This window comes from Doryrhamphus excisus, linkage group LG2, assembly GCF_037039965.1.
Source record: "Doryrhamphus excisus strain RoL-2023G ecotype Guam linkage group LG2, RoL_Dexc_Guam_v1.1, whole genome shotgun sequence".
Classification (NCBI taxonomy): Eukaryota; Metazoa; Chordata; class Actinopteri; order Syngnathiformes; family Syngnathidae; genus Doryrhamphus; species Doryrhamphus excisus.
The window spans coordinates 1,222,692-1,243,673 of record NC_136358.1 but is presented as its reverse complement, the minus strand read 5'-3'; the positions used below and the strand labels follow the sequence as shown (position 1 = coordinate 1,243,673).

The following is a 20,982-nucleotide window of genomic DNA, read 5'->3' as shown; positions in this document are numbered from 1 at the left end:
TAAATAAAAAGAGTATAAATGTGACTATAGTCGTGTTTTGTCATGTCTACAGGGCTCTAATAATGCTTTGTTCATTTTAATCTGAAAAAAATCATTTGTCTACTCACCAACTATATGTGGTTTCTTAAGTTTTTATTATTTGCCGTTTTATTATTATTATTATTATATTTATTTATTTATTACTGATTGATTGATTTTCTTTATTCTTGATTTGTTTATTTATTTTTCATCTTATTTTGTGTAGAAAAATAAAAAGTAAGATAAAAGTAAGTTTTATCAGAGCTTTTCTTGTAGAAAATTGGAACCAAAGCTAATTAAAAAATATATATTTTTTTTAAATAAATGCGTTTTTTTTTTTTTTTTTTTGGAAAACCTGATGCGGCCCAGACCCGAGCTCCAGTGGCCCCCAAGTAAATTGAGTTTGAGACCCCTGTAGTATACAAATAAAAGTCCCGGTTACCATTGAGAGTCGATCGATGCAAAACTCTACACCAAGTCGATCATTAGACACTTCATCATCATTAAAAAATAACTAACACATACATGTCAGCTAATTGATTCATGCATTATAGTTAATTAACTCTGACATTACAATGAATCATTAGGAATATAAGAGTTTTTTATATGCTTCAACAGTTAATGATGTGTTTCTTCCAGTTGCCAGACTGGACACTGTCAGCCGCTAAAGCTCCAATGTAGCATTTCGGTCTCTGATTTGACTCCTCCTGCTCAAAAGGAGACGAGAAATTATTTGTGGAAGCTATTGAGAAAGACCTACAATCATGAATGTAGCGGGGCTATTTATACTTGAGCAAAATGTGAAGGCCAAGTTATTTGTCGGGGTTAAGGAAACATTACCATCGGAAAGAGCAACTGCCTGGAGAAGCTGTGAAATAATTTCCTGTCAAGGACATAAAACACTTCTCAATTGAGGTAAACATTTGGAGTTTCAAAAGCAATTTATTTCCTAACAACCGCTGAAAGCAGACAACATATCTTATGTTCCCTTTCCTTGAATTTTCATTTTGTGTGCCCCCCCCCCCCCTCTTTTCTCACCTTCGCCACATTTCACAAGTTAGCAGGAGTCTGGAGAATGGCGGTGCGAAATTGCTTGGTTTCTGAGTGGATTTGGATTAAGGTCAATGCAATGAGTTATTTGGGGGGGGTAGGTGCCTTCATGGGTTTACACTGATTCCCCCCCCCTCATTTTTCATATCAATAATGACTACAGTGTGAAATATTGTCGGTAAAGGTCTGTTAACGCTTCTGCTGAATGTTCCTATGAGGTTAATATCATATATGTTAAAACAGGGATTTTTAAACTCAAGCTCAGGGACCCCTAGGGGACTGCAATTTTTATAAAATAAATAGATTAAATTATAGTGTATGGTTCAAAAGCGCATAGCTAGGAATAGGAACCAATAGCGAATTGAAAGCGCTGATGACATAACACATCGTGAAAAATAACATATTTCCTGTGTTAAATGTGTGCTTCAATGTTGAAATGTGACTTCTTCCGGGTATGGATTAGCTCATGATGGCTAATGCAGTGCTAATGTTGTGGCTATCACTGCCAGTAAAACATAAAATACTCCACACAACACAATATGAGCGAATGTTATTACTGTTGTGAATATGCGTGCATTCTTGGCTGTGGTTGGCGATGTCACTCGCAAGTGTTCTGGTCAACCCCTTTTGTTGGCATAAAAATCGGAGACCCAAGCGGATCATTTGTGGGACAAATTATTATTAACTTCATCGTGATTGATCACTTTTTTGCAAAAGCAGATTTGTGGTAATGCCAAAATAAGAAAACAGGAAAAGAACTATACTTAAAGGAAAACTGCACATCATCCACAATCCTTATGTGAGACATGAACACATTCTTCCTCTTTTCGGTGCATTATAAAGATATACAAACAGATAAAAAGATAAAAGTTAATTTTTTTACTAATAATAAAATGTACTACTTAATATATTTTGCCATACTTGGGCTGTTTTAAGGATTCCTTCCTGGGCGCATTGATTTCAAAACACAGAAACGAACGCCTACACCAGCAGCAACGTCGGCAGCTTGAATATGTAGCACTGAGAGCGCGGTGTTACGAGTGAGTGGTGAAGCTAGTCGCTAGCTCAACTCAACTTAAATAGCCAAAAACTTACCACTTCCACACGGATAGGGAGGATAACCATTAACCTTTATTTATTATTTAACCTTTAACATGAACATTAATCAAAGGTAATAATTTTTTCTGGGTACATGATACCATACAGCATCCATATCAAACTTGCGCGGGCCGCGCTAACATTAAACTTTCATATCAAGGCAGGGGCCTCAAACTAGTGTCCTGCGGGCCACATTTGGCCCGCGGGCCGCGTGTTTGAGACCCCTGCTGTAAACAGCGCATTGTTGGAAGTTGTTCCCTTTCCCATTACATGCTTTGGTAGCTGTTTTTGTGTCCTTACAAGAGAAAGATGTGTGTTTATATCTCATGTAAGGATTGTTTGTGTAGGTTATGTCGGTGTGAGACAGCAAATGTGTGTTAAAATAATGTTGTCGTCAAATAAACTAGTATGATATGTATAAGTAAGACTCCCAACCGCCATGATTTTTATGCTGATATGTGTTTATTTATAGAGGCACTGCTACGCAGGTTTACCAGTGGTCCAATTTTTCTCTGCTGACTCCCCTTCTCACCACCTTGTAGTTGCTTAAAAATCCCACTTTAACACATTAGACTTCCCATTTCATCCAGATAATTGCACAATTATTCTGCCTCACTCCAAAAAAAAATCCATTCAGCGGTAATTGGCGTGTTGGGCAGGGAAGTAGGGCGGGGTGAACTTACCCAGAATCCTCTGCGACGAGGGTCTGGGGGAACGAATGCAGATAAGTCAAGCAGAGAAGAAGAAAAAAAAGGATTCTTTTTCGATTGTAATCTTGCCACTTTGCGAGCATTTTAATAGCCTTCATCAGACTCCTGGCTTGCAGCTCTGCCGCTAACCTGTTATCAATACGGAAAATGTCCATTTTAAATGTCAGAGTAAGCACAGAACGGCGAGACGGTAACAGGTGCTCAGCCCGAGGTGAGCTGCGGAAACGCGCTGTTTCGTTTCTAACGCATGGTGCATTGTACAACGTGGAACACTGTTTGCACAATTATTGGCAGAGAGACTCACATGCAAAAGGCGCACAATGGCCGACAGGAAAAAGGTCTACGGAGCCTTTGAAATAACCTTGATAAAAGTAATGGGCTGTGTGAGAGTCAGTACTAAAGAAACATACAGTACTGTATACCAAAGTATTGATGTGGAGAGGCCCTTAAAAAACATCCATGCAGCAATCAAGTCTAGAATCAGGCTCTCTACAGCCGGCGCTAAGACTGCTAGGAACATCCTGATTACCATACACACTTGCTTCTTTTAAATGTGCTGACATGGGCTTTAAACAAGATTCAACACTTTTAAACCCCAGCAGACTTAATTAAGGGTGGGACCTAACGCATGCAGAGATGAGCAAAGGAGAAGGCGAGAGGAGAGTGTGTGTGTGTGTGTGTGTGTGTGTGATGTTGTTATACAGAGTGCTAAGAGGGAGTTTATGCCCAATTCCTACCCATGAGCAAGCGGCCTCGTTGGGCTAACCAGACTCCCTTGTTGGCCACACACGGGCAATAACAGTGACGAAACAGAAAATGTTCCATTTGGTACGCTATCACTTGACCTGACATGCTACTAATGTTTAAAATGCTTAAAGGTCACACGAGTCGGCAACTTGATCTGGTGACTGGAGCGGAGATACGAGGCAGGTGAACGCCATCGGTAATTACCATCATTATATATATCATTCATAAGCCCTTCGTCCACACCAGGAAAATGCTTTATTTTAATGTAATTACATCATTTTAATTTAATATATAATACAAGATTATTAGCTTCCATGCTAAGACTTGTTTCTAGATTTTTTCTGCGTCCTTGTGTTGGACACTGTAAGGGGCGTTGCAAAGAAGAGAGAGTCAGACTTTTTGGGAAGAAGAAATTTCAAAGGCGCAGACCCTTTCACCTAACTCTGGTTTCTAGCTTTTTTCTGCATCCTTGTCTTGGATGCTGTAAGGGGCGTTGCAAAGAAGGGAGAGTCAGACTTTTTGGGAAGAGAAAATTTCAAAGGCGCAATCCTTTCACCTAACTCTGGTTTCTAGCTTTTTCTGCGTCCTTGTCTTGGATGCTGTAAGGGACGTTGCAAATCAGGGAGAGTCAGGCTTTTTGGGAAGAGGAAATTTCAAAGGGGCAGACCCTTTCACCTAACTCTGGTTTCTAGCTTTTTTCCGCGTCCTTGTCTTGGATGCTGTAAGGGGCGTTGCAAAGAAGGGAGAGTCAGGCTTTTTGGGAGGAGGAAATTTCATAGGCGCAAATCTTTTCACCTAAGACTCGTTTCGAGCTTTTTTATGTATCCTTGTCTTGGATGCTGTAAGGGACGTTGCAAATCAGGGAGAGTCAGGCTTTTTGGGAGGAGGGCATTTCATAGGCGCAAATCTTTTCACCTAAGACTTGTTTCTAGCTTTTTTCTGCGTCCTTGTGTTGGTCACTGTAAGGGGCGTTGCAAAGAAGGGAGAGTCAGGCTTTTTGGAAGGAGGGCATTTTATAGGCGCAAATCTTTTCACCTAAGACTTGTTTTCAGCTTTTTTCTGCATCCTTGTGTTGGACACCATAAGGGGCGTTGCAAAAAAGGGAGAGTCAGGCTTTTTGGGAGGAGGAAATTTTAATAGGCGCAGATCCTTTCACCTACATAAGACTTGTTTTCAGCTTTTTTCTGCATCCTTGTGTTGGACACCATAAGGGGCGTTGCAAAAAAGGGAGAGTCAGGCTTTTTGAGAGGAGGAAATTTCAAAGGCACAGGTCCTTTCACCTATTCAATGATCCTTGATGTTAATCTGCGTTTCCTTTTCCTGGATGCATTACCTTTACGTTTACACTTGACCAAATAAGCTCCACTATCAAAGCAATCAGACCAAATATGAACACAGCCTAAAAAGCCGTGTTACTTTCCTTCCTGATGTATCACACAATGCAGTGATGTGGCGGTGGGGGTGTCTATGGTGCATGCTGCTTAAGCAGCCCTGTCTCATTTCCATACAGCTTTAACATGTTTCCAAAAGATATGCATAATTACAGGGTTTGTATATAATTGCTCGAACACATTGTCGAGGAAAAAGCCAGGATTGTTTTTTTTTCTCCCTTTTTTTTATAGCATTGGCTGCTAGAAAAACAAACCGTTCTCCAGTCTGAACAATTAAAACAATGCAGCTTTCTTGGAAAGGAGTTCCGCTCTCATTATTGCCGTTTCTTCCCACCTGTCAGAACGTTTACCAAGGCCTTGACACCTTGGCATTGAAACATTCTTCTTTTTGTTTTTTTTGGTCTATTTTCCCCTTCCCCACGCTCTCGCCAAAACACGCAGGCAAAATGAAATGTAAATAAGATGCAGTCTGTAGCTGTTTTTCTTTGTCTGGTACCGCAAAAACGGAAAAGGAATCAAAGGAACTGAAAATGAAGGAAGTTGTGTTGCTCCAAGAGTTGCCTAACAGGTGCACACATTCATCCAGCCTGATAACATACAAGTTCTGAACTTTAAATGCAAAATATTTATATGGTGAGCCTTCTTTTAGTCAAGTTAAGCAGCAACACTTAGTCTAATCCCCTTCCTGACTGGCTTTCAAGCGCTGACATTACACATACGGAACTGAAGGAAGTGTCACGTTGTTGAGTGTTGTTTTTTTTTCTTCTCAGTGCTCCAGCTCACTAATAACTTAGGGTAGTGTATCTATGAGTGTTGCTCCTGCCCTAATGGGCAAAAAGTCTTCATCCTTTCAATCTCTGTCACGGTGGAGAAACGGCTATTACCCAAATGCTTTGGCTGCACACCATTTGTGTTGATTCATGGGAGTCGTTTCTAATGCTGATGAAAGCGCTCTTTTCCTCCTCAATGTCCGTTTGTCCAGAACCATCTAGAACAATCAACAATTTTTGTCCTCCTCATTTACAAATACAGTACATCCCCGCCTATTTTGCATATTCAAAGATTTCTGTTCTCAGTTTTAAATTGGAAATATCTCTTTAAATGGTAACTCACAATAAATAGAAAGTGGATCGATGGCGCAGTCTATAGAGGAAAAAAGAGTACTGCGGCTATGAATCCAGCAGAGGACGTCAATTCACTCAACACTTTCTAGCAAGAAGATGCTTTGGCATAATGTTTGATGTAATGTTGCTACACGTTATGTAAGTACTGCACACCAGCAATTTAAAATACATTTACATTCTTACAAAAAATGCTAAACTCATTACGCAGCAACTTAACACTCAAAAGATAGAGGAGCCAGGCTCCCTCTGGTGGACAGAGGCAGCTGAATGAATCAGCTTTAAAATATATATTTTTTTCATTTTAAAAATGTATTGGTCCTTGCATTTGCTACCTTTTGAGTGTTAAGTTGCAGTCTGATGAATTTATTTTTCTTTGTAAAGTGACACTGTGAGTTGGACTTTTTTTTTTTTTATACCTCCTACGAGTTCCAATGAGTCGACAAGCTCGTTGTGAGTTTTTTTTCATAGCTCATAATTGACTCCTGTCAAATAAAGAGCTACTCGGTCCTCACGGAAACGTGCATGTCACAATATGCCCCCTTAAATGTGTTTTTCTCTCGAAATTTAGTGGGTGTGACTGATTTTATCATATATATTTATTTTACTATTTTTACAAGGTGATTTTTGTTTCATATGGTTACAGCTTTTATGTATGCACAACAGAAAATGAGGCAGGTATAGCCGCAATAGATTCATTTAATTTATTTTGAAATTAATTTAAACAAATTTTGTTAATTGTAACAAAAGACAAGTTCAAAAAAGCATGAAATTTTCATTTTTTTTTGTATCCAAAAAACATTGAACTGCGATACTAAACTACCAAACTGAACCATGACTGTATTGTTGTGACCCTATAAAGTCCTAAAATTTCATTTTTTCTGTATGCTTCCCTCACCGCAACAAGTTTCAACACCCCGAATCTAATCCTGGAAATTTTATGATTTTTTTTTTTCTTCAAAGTCAGAGTGCATGTGGCCCAAATTGGTCTCTACGAAAATTGGCAGACAGTGATTGTGCTTGGCTGCGATGATGTATTGATGCAGCGGGTAGACATCTTCATCCCGGAACAATATACACGACTCGTGGGACAGGAGGGCAAAAAAAAAAAAAAAAAAAAAGCACCCCCTTTTACAAGATAAAATTACTTTTTCCTACAGGAAGTCAGAAAAATGATAGGAATAATACACCATTCATAGTGTCGGACAGCGGGGGAGGGAAGGAAGGTGGGCATGTTTTATACGCTTTCTCATATACCCCGCTGCTGACCAGTGCAGAAAACCCAGGTATCACAATGTTTAAAAAATAACACCATTATTGGTGCCTATTGAATCCGGTTGCAAGCAATGCAACTTGTAACAGATAAGAAACCTGATGGAATCTGTCTTTGCTCTATCTGAGCCAAAATGCTCTCTGTATGAGTCAAATGGAGGCGGCCGCATTGACAATTCAAATCGAACAGCGCTTTGCAGGCAATTCACCTTGTAATCTACATGCTTCCCTCACCAGCCGGGCCCTGGCTAGATTGCATTTTATATACAAAAGACAGCCCTTTTTGACAAGTATTCACTGGCAATCTAATAAGGTGCAGAGATGTACAAGTGGACGGACAATCACGGTTGAAAACTCTCCTAAATAAAGTTATCTTGAGATTCATTTTAAAAGTAGCTTTTCCCATGCCGGGGAAACTTTTTAATCCCTCGCAGAGAGATTTACAGCCCAGCTCTGGCTTCATTTGAAAGTATCACTTATTAGCATGACCAATTACACTGCAAGCCATGTTTTTCCATGCAACATTAATAGATGCTTACTTTACACTGAATAGCTTTTTTTTTAATGGAGCAGATAACAAATCCAATATCCCCACAGTCTGGCTGCGTGTCAATATGCCCTCCGACAGTTATAAATCACTTACAGCTCCAGCATGCTACATTAAACATATACAATAAATGTACAAGCAATACACCCTTAATTTGTTTTTCTGGGATTGCCGTCGGGATAACGCCGACTTCTGACCTCGCCGGCTTGAAGACGGTCCCTCAGTAGCTCCTCTTTCATGAATCTTTTAGGCCAGGAGAGGCTGTGGTTCAAAGTTTTGGTGAACTCTCGAAATAATAAGCTCTCTGATTAGTGTGGCTAAAAAACTACCCCTGGCTGAAAAGGCTCCAGGTCAACTCTTGAACGTGTCTCGGACCATTTACATGCTGGGAGGCTGCCGACCAGCCCCCTTCTGTAGCCGGAGGCGGCCAACACATAATCTGCTCATGATGGATCGAGCAAGTAGAAAAAAGAAAAAACATCCCTGCACCTCCGATCTCTCTTATTTAAGGATGTCTGATTTTAAAGAATACACAAGATCTTGGGCTTCGATACCGGCTGACATTCACAATGCTTCCATTTTCAGATATTGCATGATCCAATTAAGATCTCGGAAGTTTGCTCCATACCGGAGAGACGGAAGATGGAGCTGGGTAAAGATGGATGTCATGCGTGTCCATTCAATACAATGTTTACGTTGCTTCCACGTATATTTTGACAGCGTGTCTAAGTGTTTGTACTTCTCATGGTCGTCAAGACATACAACCAAATAACCGCAGATAGATTAGAGCAGTGATTTTCAACCACACTAGTGTGCCTTGAGAAATTGTCAGGTGTGCCGTGAGGAATTATCCAATATCACTTTTTATAATTAACATTCATTAAACATCATTTGCAAATATTATGTCAATATCCACGTATACGTGGACCCAAATATTCCAATTGCATTTGGTTTATTTGCTCAAACTGAAAGAATTTAACCTTTGTATACGCCTCATTCCGAAAGAATAGTGCCAATTCCAATGAATATATAATGGGATTAACAAGAGGTGTAATATTCCTTTCCCCAATCCGATCGAGGTATCTTGTAGCCGCTCAAACGGAAAGTTGTCAGGGTGCGTTTTTTCTTCTTCTGTACTTTATTGGCGGTTGGCAAGCAGCTTTCGTGCGCATTAGCGCCATCTGTGGAACACAATCTAAACCCTTCTACACGCCATTCATAAGTCCATAAGTCAAAAGAAAATATATATCTATATAAAACATGTACCCAGTTGAATTATAAAATATTAGCAAGATTGAATTTGATCCTTTCCTGGTTAAATTTATCATATCGCATGCTCAGATATGACGTAACACGCAGCTCCAGACGTTCTTCAGTTTTAAAAATGGAGGCCAGCAATCGGCGCTGGACTGCTACGGAAAGTTGGTTTTTGATCCAAACTAAATTTCAAGACTGGACAAACGAAAAACTGGCAATACGGAATTATTCCAACAAGTGAAAGAACAACTTGGGGGAAGTCGGTATCACGTGATGTTGGTGTTTACGTTTTACTGGGCATGCCCTATTGACTATTCTGGTTGATTATAGCGACGCATGTAGACAAGAGATTGGAATATTCCTTTTCCATTCCGTGTGGCAACACCTAGCTCGACTTAGTGATGTTTTCCAATGTAAAAAAAAAGTGCCGTGGCTCAAAAAAGGTTGAAAAACACTGGATTAGAGTACACAATATCATATGAAGGCCGGATAATCCCCCCAAAATATGCACAAATGGAGGAAAAGCATGTCAACAAACCGACGCTTTTACCAAGATAAAAGGTGAGAACCAAATTTCTATTAAAAAAACGTGTCATATGTTGTAGTATTGTTCACGTCGTCATTATGGTTTGTGTGTTTTTGCAGATTTGATGTCAAAATCATTAAAAACAAACGGCAACAGGAAAGGAACTATATGCTGACTTCTCCACCGGTCTTGGTCAAAATGCACCCACTTAAATTTTGCACAAATGGAAACGATAAAACAAACTTAACGTGGGTTAAAAAAAAACTTTTATTCACGTCCGTTCTCCTTATGTCTCTGAGTGATTGCTGAACTCGCTTATTTCGACGTGAGTCAGCCAATCCGAGGAAGGGATGTCCACTTAAACCGTTAAATCAATTCATTATGAAGGGAATGATTCACCTCATTGTGTGATTTTCCAGTTCCCCAAAAACTGATTGGTGATTTTCCCTGAATGATATGGTACCAGTGATTTTTATTCCCTGAGTTTTTGTTTTAAAATTAATTTTTTAAAAAAAACTATTCTGGCATTTTACCCTCCATGACATTGTTCCAGTGTGGCCGTGAGCAGATGCTGCTGTAAATTTTTTATCAGCTCTGGACGCAGATGATATTCTGTCTCTGTTCCTATACATGATTATTTGATGCAGTATGAGGAGCCTTCTCAAAGAACAACTATTAATGACATCACATTGTGTTCTTATTCTTCTTCTTCTGGTTTCTAAGGATCCTCTCCATTTCATTATCACCTCTTACGAGTTCCATTTTTAACAAGAATACAATTGCTAATGCTATTGGTTTTACTAATGATATTCCGTTGTATAAATGGTAACATTACATACGTTCAAATACATCGGACGTTGACACTTGCACAACTTCACTTGCCTGAAAAGGAGAAGGAAGAAGCAGAACCTATTTCATCCTACTCCTTCGCCATGTCTACCAAAGAAGAACAAAGATAAGGTAAAACAATCGAATAGGAGCTTTAACTAGGACTTTGCAGAGCAGAAAAATGATCCACTGCTTTTGCGGTTGATTCTTAAAAACAGCCGTCATTACGAGGATCTTTAACTAGTTCCTTGTTTTTCCAGTAGAGCCCGAAAAACAGCAGGACTCTCCTCTCATGTAGGAAACCTTTAACAAGCACTTGACGGTCGGTCCATTCCTGTCATATATGGAGGATCTTGGACTAGCGCTTTTGCTCTCCTTTCGCAAATAGAGAATCTCTTAGTTTTTTTGCAGTAGATCCTTAAAAATAGCATTGAGCCCCTGTCACATAGAGGATCTTTGACTTGCGTTTTTTTTGCAGAAAGTGGTACTTTCATACAGGGGGATCTTGGACTAGTGCTTTTGCTCTCCTTTCGAAAATAGAGAATCTCTTAGTTTTTTGGAGTAGATTCTTAAAAATAGCATTGAGCCCCTGTCACATAGAGGATCTTTGACTTGCGTTTTTTTTGCAGCTAGTGGTACTTTCATACAGGGGGACCTTGGACTAGTGCTTTTGCTCTCCTTTTGCAAATAGAGAATCTCTTTTTTTTTTATAGTAGATCCTTAAAAATAGCATTGAGCCCCTGTCACATAGAGGATCTTTGACTTGCGTTTTTTTGCAGCTAGTGGTACTTTCATACAGGGGGATCTTGGACTAGTGCTTTTGCTCTCCTTTTGCAAATAGAGAATCTCTTATTTTTTTAAAGTAGATCCTTAAAAATAGCATTGAGCCCCTGTCACATAGAGGATCTTTGACTTGCATTTTTTTGCAGAACGTGGCACTTTCATACAGGGGGATCTTGGACTAGTGCTTTTGCTCTCCTTTCGCAAATAGAGAATCTCTTAGTTTTTTTGGAGTAGATCCTTAAAAATAGCATTGAGCCCCTGTCACATAGAGGATCTTTGACTTGCGTTTTTTTGCAGCTAGTGGTACTTTCATACAGGGGGATCTTGGACTAGTGCTTTTGCTCTCCTTTTGCAAATAGAGAATCTCTTATTTTTTTAAAGTAGATCCTTAAAAATAGCATTGAGCCCCTGTCACATAGAGGATCTTTGACTTGCATTTTTTTGCAGAACGTGGCACTTTCATACAGGGGGATCTTGGACTAGTGCTTTTGCTCTCCTTTCGCAAATAGAGAATCTCTTAGTTTTTGTTGCAGTCGATCCTTAAAAATATCATTGAGCCCCTGTCACATAGAGGATCTTTGACTTGCGTTTTTTTGCAGAAAGTGGTACTTTCATACAGGGGGATCTTGGATGAGTGCTTTTGCTCTCCTTTCGCAAGTAGAGAATCGTTGAGTTTTGTTTTTGTAGTAGATCCTTAAAAACAGCATAGAACCCCTGTCACACAGAGGATCTTTGACATGCGTTTTTTCATGTGGTACTTTCATATAGGTCTTGGACTAGCTCTTTTGCTCTCCATTCACAAATTGAGAACCTTGTGTGGGTTTTTTTTTGCAATACATCCTGTGAATCTACTGCATGTGAAGGTATGACAGAGCCTTGCATTGGCTTGAAATACAAAATAATAATAATAATAATAATAAGTTCCATTTTCATATAGGTCTTCCAGCAGCTTCCAACAAAGCGCTCTGGACATATCCGTCTGGACATCAAAATAAAGTCATATTTGTTGATGGAGCTCCACTAACGGATCGAAACATTCCAGACATCCAGCCAATATTTTGTCCTTTCACGGTATTTGGCAGAAATCATTAAAAATAGCAAATATCACCTCACGCCTGCGACGTCTGCAGTAAATCTGCATCTTTTATGTGTCATTTGAAAGCGGCATGAAAGCTGGAAACTTGCCTGCTGTTTGCTTTGACCTCTCATTTTTCAACCCCCTTTTAACCCCACCCTGTGCATCTTCAGACGGGAACAGATTAATGGGAGGAGAATTTGGACCGGCTCACCAAAAGGGAGCGACAGTCATCTATTTGGGCTCTGCCGCAGGAGGAGATATTCAGCAGGAGCTGTTTATTCCGACACATTCCGCTCGCTTTTCTCTCAATTTATATTTAACTTCAACCTGTCAATTAAAGAGTGAGAGGCCAACTAAGAAAAAAAGAAGAGGCACAGAACTAATTAGGCAACTGTGTAATTTTAATTAGCTGTTTTGATAATTAAACTAATTAGTTCCCCTGTGTTTCCACAACGTGCAGCCGACTGCAGATTTTTTTTTTTTTATATATCAAGGCTTCAGAGGCTCCACTCTGTTGGTTAATTAGTCACTTTTGCATCAGAACGCTTTATTGATAGCCTTAATTTGCAGTTGAAATGAGAAATCTGCTGTCAATAATTCGGATAATTGCTTGCCGTTTGATTGCAGAGAACAAAAAGTGAGCCCCCCCCCCCCCCCCCCCCCTGACCCCCCACCCAGCACGACTCATCCCCAAATCCCGGGAGTCGTTCCCCTTAAAGCTTAGTCTCGGTGATCTACATATCGGCAAATAACCCCCCTCCTGCTGGCTTCTCCTCCTTGACCTCGCTAACTCGAGGAGAATCCCGCTAAATAAGGCCGACATTGACCCGCCACACCCCCCCTTCCCATCCCTAGTCAGAGCATTACCCACCCACAGCATGCGGTTCTTCCTCCCGTGCTTTAAATGTCCTTCCTGCGTGGTAATTGGAAAAAAAAGAAAGGGGAAGGAAAATAGAGGGAAAGTTACTGCTTGCTTTGTAGCTAATTAGTGTCCTTGGAATTAAACGAGTAGCTCGTTGTGCACCTCCAGCTCCTGTTTGTGAATTGAATAATTGATTCTCCTCCACTAATCAGAGAGAAACATAATGAGCCAGTTTAATTAAATGGGGATCTAACCTGGCCAACACTGGGAAAATATTTGCTCGTTTACGGTTAATCAAGAATAACAGAGTGTTTGGGGGAAGGAGGGTGCGGTCGTTAAAAGACGGATACTGGTTTGTGGGGATGTTTGGGGTTCCCGGATAGGACCTAGTGGTATCGATACCTGTATCGGATCAATACCATATAATAAGATCCATAATTTTCAGGTTTCTTCTATGTTTACCTTCACAAATATCTATGTGTTTTGTTGTTTGTTTATATTGTTTTGTATTGTTACATAGCAGGTACTCGGGTACATTCATCCAAGGGACTGAATTTTTGGGTTGCAGACACTGTGAGGTCCAGATGGTATTGTTAAAAAAGAATAATAAAAATGACAAAATGATTTCTGATTCTGTGTTTTATACCGTCTATGTGTGTTTTTGTTGTTGTGTTGTTCATTCTGTTACATTGTTGATACAGAATCAGTATCCCATTAATACTAGTATTAAAAAAAGGTATTAAAATGCAATGTTTTTACGATTTTTTTCCATGTTTATACAAAGTAAAAAGTATCGGTATCGATATAAGGATAATCAAAAATGGGCCACACCCAGGTCCACAAAATTGGAGCCAGGTTAAAGGTCATTCAGTTGCCAAAACAAAAAACGCATTAAAATGGAATAAGGTAATTCCGAAAAATGTGACCCCCCTGAATGAACTACAAGAGACATACATTACTTTACTTGGAATGTCTTTGTTTTTGTTGCAACTAGCTTATTTTGCTCCTAAAAAAAGCCTAATTTGTGCTAATAAAGAATTGAAATGCTGTCTTTAACAGAAGACCTATGTTTACTATGCATTAATAAAATCAACCGCTTCACTTTGTTTTCACTGTGCAATATCTGATCAACCTCCATGTGCAATATTAAGGGCTCTAAATGCAATATACTTAGTTCTTTTTTTTATTCGCTTGTTTGTGTTAATTTTTTAAATAATTTAATTTAATTTAATTTAATTTAATTTAATTTAATTTAATTTAATTTAATTTAATTTTATATAATTTTATTTAATTTTATTTTATTATTATATATAAATATACTAAGTTCTATGTGAAGTATTTCCATAATGCCTCATATTAAGTCACTTTAAACTCACTTTAACTCAACATCTAAGTGTATAGATATCTCATCTGGTTTCATATTATCTGCATACTGTATTTGTATATACAGTGAAGAAAATAAGTATTTGAACACCCTGCTATTTTGCTATTTCTCCCACTTAGAAATCATGGAGGGGTCTGAAATTTTCATCGTAGGTGCATGTCCACTGTGAGAGAGATAAACTAAAAAGAAAAATCCAGAAATCACAATGCATGATTTTTTAACAATTTATTTGTGTGATACAGCTGCAAATAAGTATTTGAACACCTGTGTATCATCTAGAATTCTGACCCTGAAAGACCTGTTAGTCTGCCCATTAGAAGTCCACCTGCACTCCATGTATCATCCTGAATCAGATGCACCTGTTTGAGGTCGTTAGCTGCATAAAGACACCTGTCCACCCCATACAATCAGTAAGACTTTAACTTGTAACATGGCGAAGACCAAAGAGCTGTCCAAAGACACCAGAGACAAAATTGTACACCTCCACAAGGCTGGAAAGGGCTACGGAGCAATTACCAAGCAGCTTGGTGAAAAAAGGTCCACTGTTGGAGCTATCATTAGAAAATGGAAGAAGCTAAACATGACGGTCAATCTCAATCGGAGTGGAGCCCCATGCAAGATATCACCTCGTGGGGTCTCAATGATTCTAAGAAAGGTGAGGAATCAGCCCAGAACTACACGACAGGACTTGGTCAATGACCTGAAAAGAGCTGGGACCACCGTTTCCAAGGTTACTGTAGGTAATACACTAAGACGTCATGATGTGAAATCATGCATGGCACGAAAGGTTCCCCTGCTTAAACCAGCACATGTCAAGGCCCGTCTTAAGTTTGCATATGACCATTTGGATGATACAGAGGAGTCATGGGAGAAAGTTTTATGGTCAGATGAGACCAAAATAGAACTTTTTGGTCATAATTCCAATAAGCGTGTTTGGAGGAAGAAGAATGAAGAGTACAATCCGAAGAACACCATCCCTACTGTGAAGCATGGGGGTGGTAGCATCATGCTTTGGGGGTGTTTTTCTGCACATGGGACAGGACGAGTGCACTGCATTAAAGAGAGGATGACTGGGGCCGTGTATTGTGAGATTTTGGGGAACAACCTCCTTCCCTCTGTCAGAGCATTGAAGATGGGTCGTGGCTGGGTCTTCCAACACGACAACGACCCGAAGCACACAGCCAGGAAAACCAAGGAGTGGCTCCGTAAGAAGCATATCAAGGTTCTAGCATGGCCCAGCCAGTCTCCAGACCTGAACCCAATCGAAAATCTTTGGAGGGAGCTCAAACTCCGTGTTTCTCAGCGACAGCCCAGAAACCTGACTGATCTAGAGAAGATCTGTGTGGAGGAGTGGGCCAAGATCCCTCCTGCAGTGTGTGCAAACCTGGTGAAAAACTACAGGAAACGTTTGACCTCTGTAATAGCAAACAAAGGCTACTGTACCAAATATTAACATTCATTTTCTCAGGTGTTCAAATACTTATTAGCAGCTGTATCACACAAATAAATTGTTAAAAAATCATGCATTGTGATTTCTGGATTTTTCTTTTTAGTTTATCTCTCTCACAGTGGACATGCACCTACGATGAAAATTTCAGACCCCTCCATGATTTCTAAGTGGGAGAAATAGCAAAATAGCAGGGTGTTCAAATACTTATTTTCTTCACTGTAACTCTGGGAAAAACTGTTGATTTTGTTAATACTTGGGCTGTTTATATTGTTTATTTTTTTATATTGTGTATTTTGTACTGCTTAACTGATTCTGTACTCTTAATGGCTCATAATTACTGTGGACGTATGTAGAAAAAATGTGAAATGACTCCTGAAAGTGAAGTGCAACTCGTGTCAGCAGCTTCTTACATAACACGCGACAACAAGCAACATCGAAAACAGGTAAGGCGATCACGCCGACAGTGAATTTTAAGGCAATTAGGCCGCTAACTGACAATTGTAGCAAGGTATTGTTTTCCAAGTCATGTTCCCATTCCATGTGCACCTTTCTGATGTCTGCCGACAGCGACCATATTCCGGTTTTATTTGTCTTGCTTTCTGTGTCACTAAATAAATAAAGGTACTGTTGTTGCACACCTAGCGTGTTGATTTATTTATCCCAGTCTTTTAACCTGTTCTTTCAGGTGGAAAAAGTCATGAAATGTGATCTGTTTATTTGTCTTGAAAAAAGTGTGACTCTAAGAATCAGATCGGATTATGAAAATTCTTAAGTCGAAGACACCCCTAAAGGCAACACCGTTTTTGCTCCCATCTTTCATGAACTGAACTCAAATATATACATCTTATATGGCTATGTATCTATCTAGTAGACCATATGTAACCACACCAGCCCAGGACCTCCACATTCAGAACCTTCACGTCCAAGATCATCTGAGACCACCCAACAATGGGGTTGCCGGTCTGTAAGAAAGCACCTCAGGGACGTTCATATGCATACTCGTCATCTTCATCCAAATCTCCACCTGACTTGAGTGGGTAAATGCTCAGCTTGGAGTGTAGTTCTCTTCACAGATGAATCATGGATTTCCATGTACACGGCAGACGGTAGTGTGGGTGAGTGGTTTACCGATGTCAACGTTGGCCCGTGGTGGTGGCGGGGTTATGGTGTGGGAAGGCGTATATTACGAATAAGGAACTCAGGTGTATTTTATTGATGGTATTTTTTCCCATGTAGAAAACCATATGGACGCTGGAAACATCTCAGTTCTTGTATGGCATCCCAAATGTGGGATGCTCTGGATTGGCGTACACTGTATTTGAATAAAATAGTGTCACGCCCAAGGCACAGGCCTTTTATTGTGGCCAGCCTAAAATAATAATAATAATGCTGTCTAACCAGCATCTTGGTGGTTGCATTATCTCTGCAAAGGAGATGTTCTCACCAACACTCAAGTTTGGCAAAAATAGGCCTTTTGTGTACATAGAAAAAGTTTTCGAGGTCGTCTCATGGAAGATGGGTGCAAAAACAGCGGTTATAATTTTGTGGAGCGTGTGATAACTTCTCCGCATTCAGCCTTTATTTTATATATTCCTGATATAACGAGGTAATGTAATGATTCGTCTGAAATTGATTCAAAGTACATTTCACCTAAAACAGGAACTCCTGTCTTCTTTGATCTTCCTATTGGGATCTTTTGTCCATTTTAATGAGAGTAACTTCTTACGTAGCTTCAGATTTGAGGCTTCTTGGCTAAATCACTGAAATCCATTGCATGACCTTTAAAATGCCCTTGACATTCAAAACATGTTGCTATCTTAAGTCGGAATTATGTATATACTAATTGCTCTACATGGTAAATGAATGTTGAAATTGTAGCGCCTGATTGACATGTTGACCGAGCCTCTGGCATCAAAACGGTTGGAGCAGACTAACCTTTCCTTATCACAGTGGACCTCTATCCCGGGCTCCTGCGGGTGCAGCCCGTGGGTATTCAGCAGCTGATAACAAAGATGGCCCCCACAGCTTTGACCCCGAAGTCAAACACAGCTCTGGGTGGATTGAACCTGAGGTGAGGATATCCGCGTTGGCACAGCAAAGTGTATTTGCTGAGTGCAGCCGCGGTTTCAAAGGATACATAAACACCCTCGTATACGTACATGGGCGTGTAGTGGGGGCGTCATCCGGAACACGCCCTTGGTATATTGCCGTGACAACCAAACATGTCCACTGGCCCCATTGACACTATATATTTAACCCTTAATATTTCATGATGTCTGTATGTCTGTAATAACTCATGATATAAAGATATAACAGGAAGTTGCTGCAATCACATCAACACTTCATCGTCTTGATTACATCTATGTCTTATTTGCCCCGATCATGTCCCCTTTTTCCATCCATCCATCCGTTTTCTGTACCGCTTAACAGACATGCTGGAGCCTATCCCAGCTGGAGTACACCCTGGACTGGTTCCCAGCCAATCACAGGGCACATATAGTCAAACAACCATTCACACTCACATTCATACCTATGGACAATTTGGAGTGGCTAATTAACCGAGCATGTTTTTGATGACTTACTAACTACTATCGATCATCTCCCGTGAGGAAGGAGGCGCCCAATTCCGGGCTTTTATATCACAAGCATACACTAAAAACAAACACCAAAAGGCTTCACTACACATTGTAAAATATGGTAATGGTTTAATTTCATTTGAACATGCATCAGATCCCAATTGAGTGCATCCCATAATCAGTTCCCAGTTCCACATGTCCAAAAGGAGTAGGAAGAAGCAAAGCTTATTAAATCCTACCCCTCCATCTGGTACTTTTACAATCAGTAACTGTTACATTTGTTCACTTCCTGCTTTCCAAATATAATTTAATGTCTTTTTTTATTTTTTTTATTTTTTTAGTTTTTGTCCCGTATCAAAGTACTGGGTGATATGAGCATCCAATGCCATAATGGGTACCATAGTAAGTGTCAATATAGTGATATATATAGCACATCATGACTGGTTCAAGACTCTTCATCCTTGTATTTAGCAAACATCAACTGCTTGTATTGTTTCTTGAATTGGCTCATCATTGTGCATTGTTTGATTTCCTTACTCAATCCATTCCATAGTTTGATTCCACATACTGAAATGCTATGGCTAGCATAACGTAGTCCTAGCATAGAAGTGTTTCAAATGTACTTCTTCCCTGAGATCATATTTCTCCTCTCTTGTAGAGAAGTATTGGATGACATTTTTAGCTAATTGGGTGTTGTTAGCCTTATGCATTATTTTAAATATTTTAAATATTTTTAAATAAAGCCTGGATCTGAGCCAACTATCCATGTGGGAAGCTGGAAGCTGTACATACATAACAGATTTTTTTTGTTTTGTATTTTTTGAATATTGTTATCTCCCCTATGGTCAACACCATGAAAAACATTGTAATATACTACGCTACACGGTGCAGTATATACCTGTGTATTTCATATACACATGAAAAATGTCCCCCTGTAATTCTCTTGTGTGTATACCAAACAAGTATTTTGAAGGCGTGTTTTCCAAAGATGGTACAAGAAAATGCTTCTACTGTAAAATTCCTGGCTCAGGTTGTTGCTATTACGGCTTTTCGTGTTCATCTCAATTCACCAATGGTCAGCTGCATCTTTTGAGGGGCTTACAATCATACGCAAAAAAAAAACAGCCTGTGTCAGAGAGGTGGAAAAATAAAACTGAAGCATTGAAATTCTACTCTAGAGGAAAGCTGAAGAAAGCTTTGAACTAGTTACCTGTCAGTCTTTTTTCCGTGCGAGAGATGAGTGAGCGTTCCCCCACTGACTCCATGTTGTCTTTCCCCCGAGTCTGGGCAAAGCCGCTACATGGGTTGGGGAAAGTTTGTGTCTCTAGACTTTCAAAAGGGATAGAAGGAAAAATAACATCCTTTATCAGCTTGCACAAGAGCTACATAAACAACTCTTGTAATTTAGTGTGTACTGGACAAAAAACAAAAAATCCATCACTTTGAACGACTCCAAACTTAGACCCAAGGGTAACACATAGAAAACATTTAGAGGTATGTTTTTTTCTAATAATGACTCAAAAATTTGTGATGTTACTAACATATATGTTGCATTGTTTATGGTAAAAGTATTTCTTCTTAAAAAAACAAAAACCCTAAAAACTAAAAATATACTTATACTCATACCACAGCATCGTAATAGGATTCAGGTCAGGGTTTTCACTCGGCCACACGATGTGTTTTGGATCATAGTCCTGCTGTAGAACTCAAGTTGGTTTCAGCTTAGGTCAGGAACAGATAGCCCAACATACTCCTTCAGGATATTTTGATAGACAGCAGAATACATGGTTCCGTTAATCACAGCAGAAAAAAACGCCCAGATCACCACACTACCACCACCATATTTTACCTTATCTGAAATGTGGCGTTACTTTTACACCAGGACATACATTATGTGAATATTTTTATTATGAGTATTTCCCCAAAGGTCTTGGCAATCATCAAGGTGTTTTCTGGCAAAATTGATGAGTCTTAATGTTCTTTTTCTTCAGCGGGGGTTTTTGTCTTGGGAGTCTGCCATACGGAGGGGCCCGGGGGGTGGCCCAACCAGTTATTAGTGATTCACTTTTTCACACAGGGCCCCCCAAAAAACCCACAAAATCTCACATTTTATGACCATCTAAGTTTACGTCGACTTAAGTCAGGGGTCTCAAACATGCGGCCCGTGGGCCAAATGTGGCCCGCAGGACACTAGTTTGAGGCCCCCGCCTTGATATGAAAGTTTAATGTTAGTGCGGCTCGCGCAAGTTTGATATGGATGCTGTATGGTATCATGTACCCAGAA

The 20,982-nt window shown here is 39.7% G+C and overlaps 1 protein-coding gene across 1 annotated transcript in view; it reads right to left on the bottom strand.

The window, feature by feature from the left end:
• Positions 1-20,023, bottom strand: part of arhgef39 (Rho guanine nucleotide exchange factor (GEF) 39) — a 75,409-nt gene extending 55,386 nt beyond the window's left edge. The window contains exon 1 of the mRNA XM_078794731.1: positions 19,909-20,023. The gene's annotated coding sequence lies outside the window, so the exon portion shown is untranslated. The remainder of the gene's footprint in view (positions 1-19,908) is intronic.
• Between the last annotated feature and the right edge of the window lie 959 nt (positions 20,024-20,982).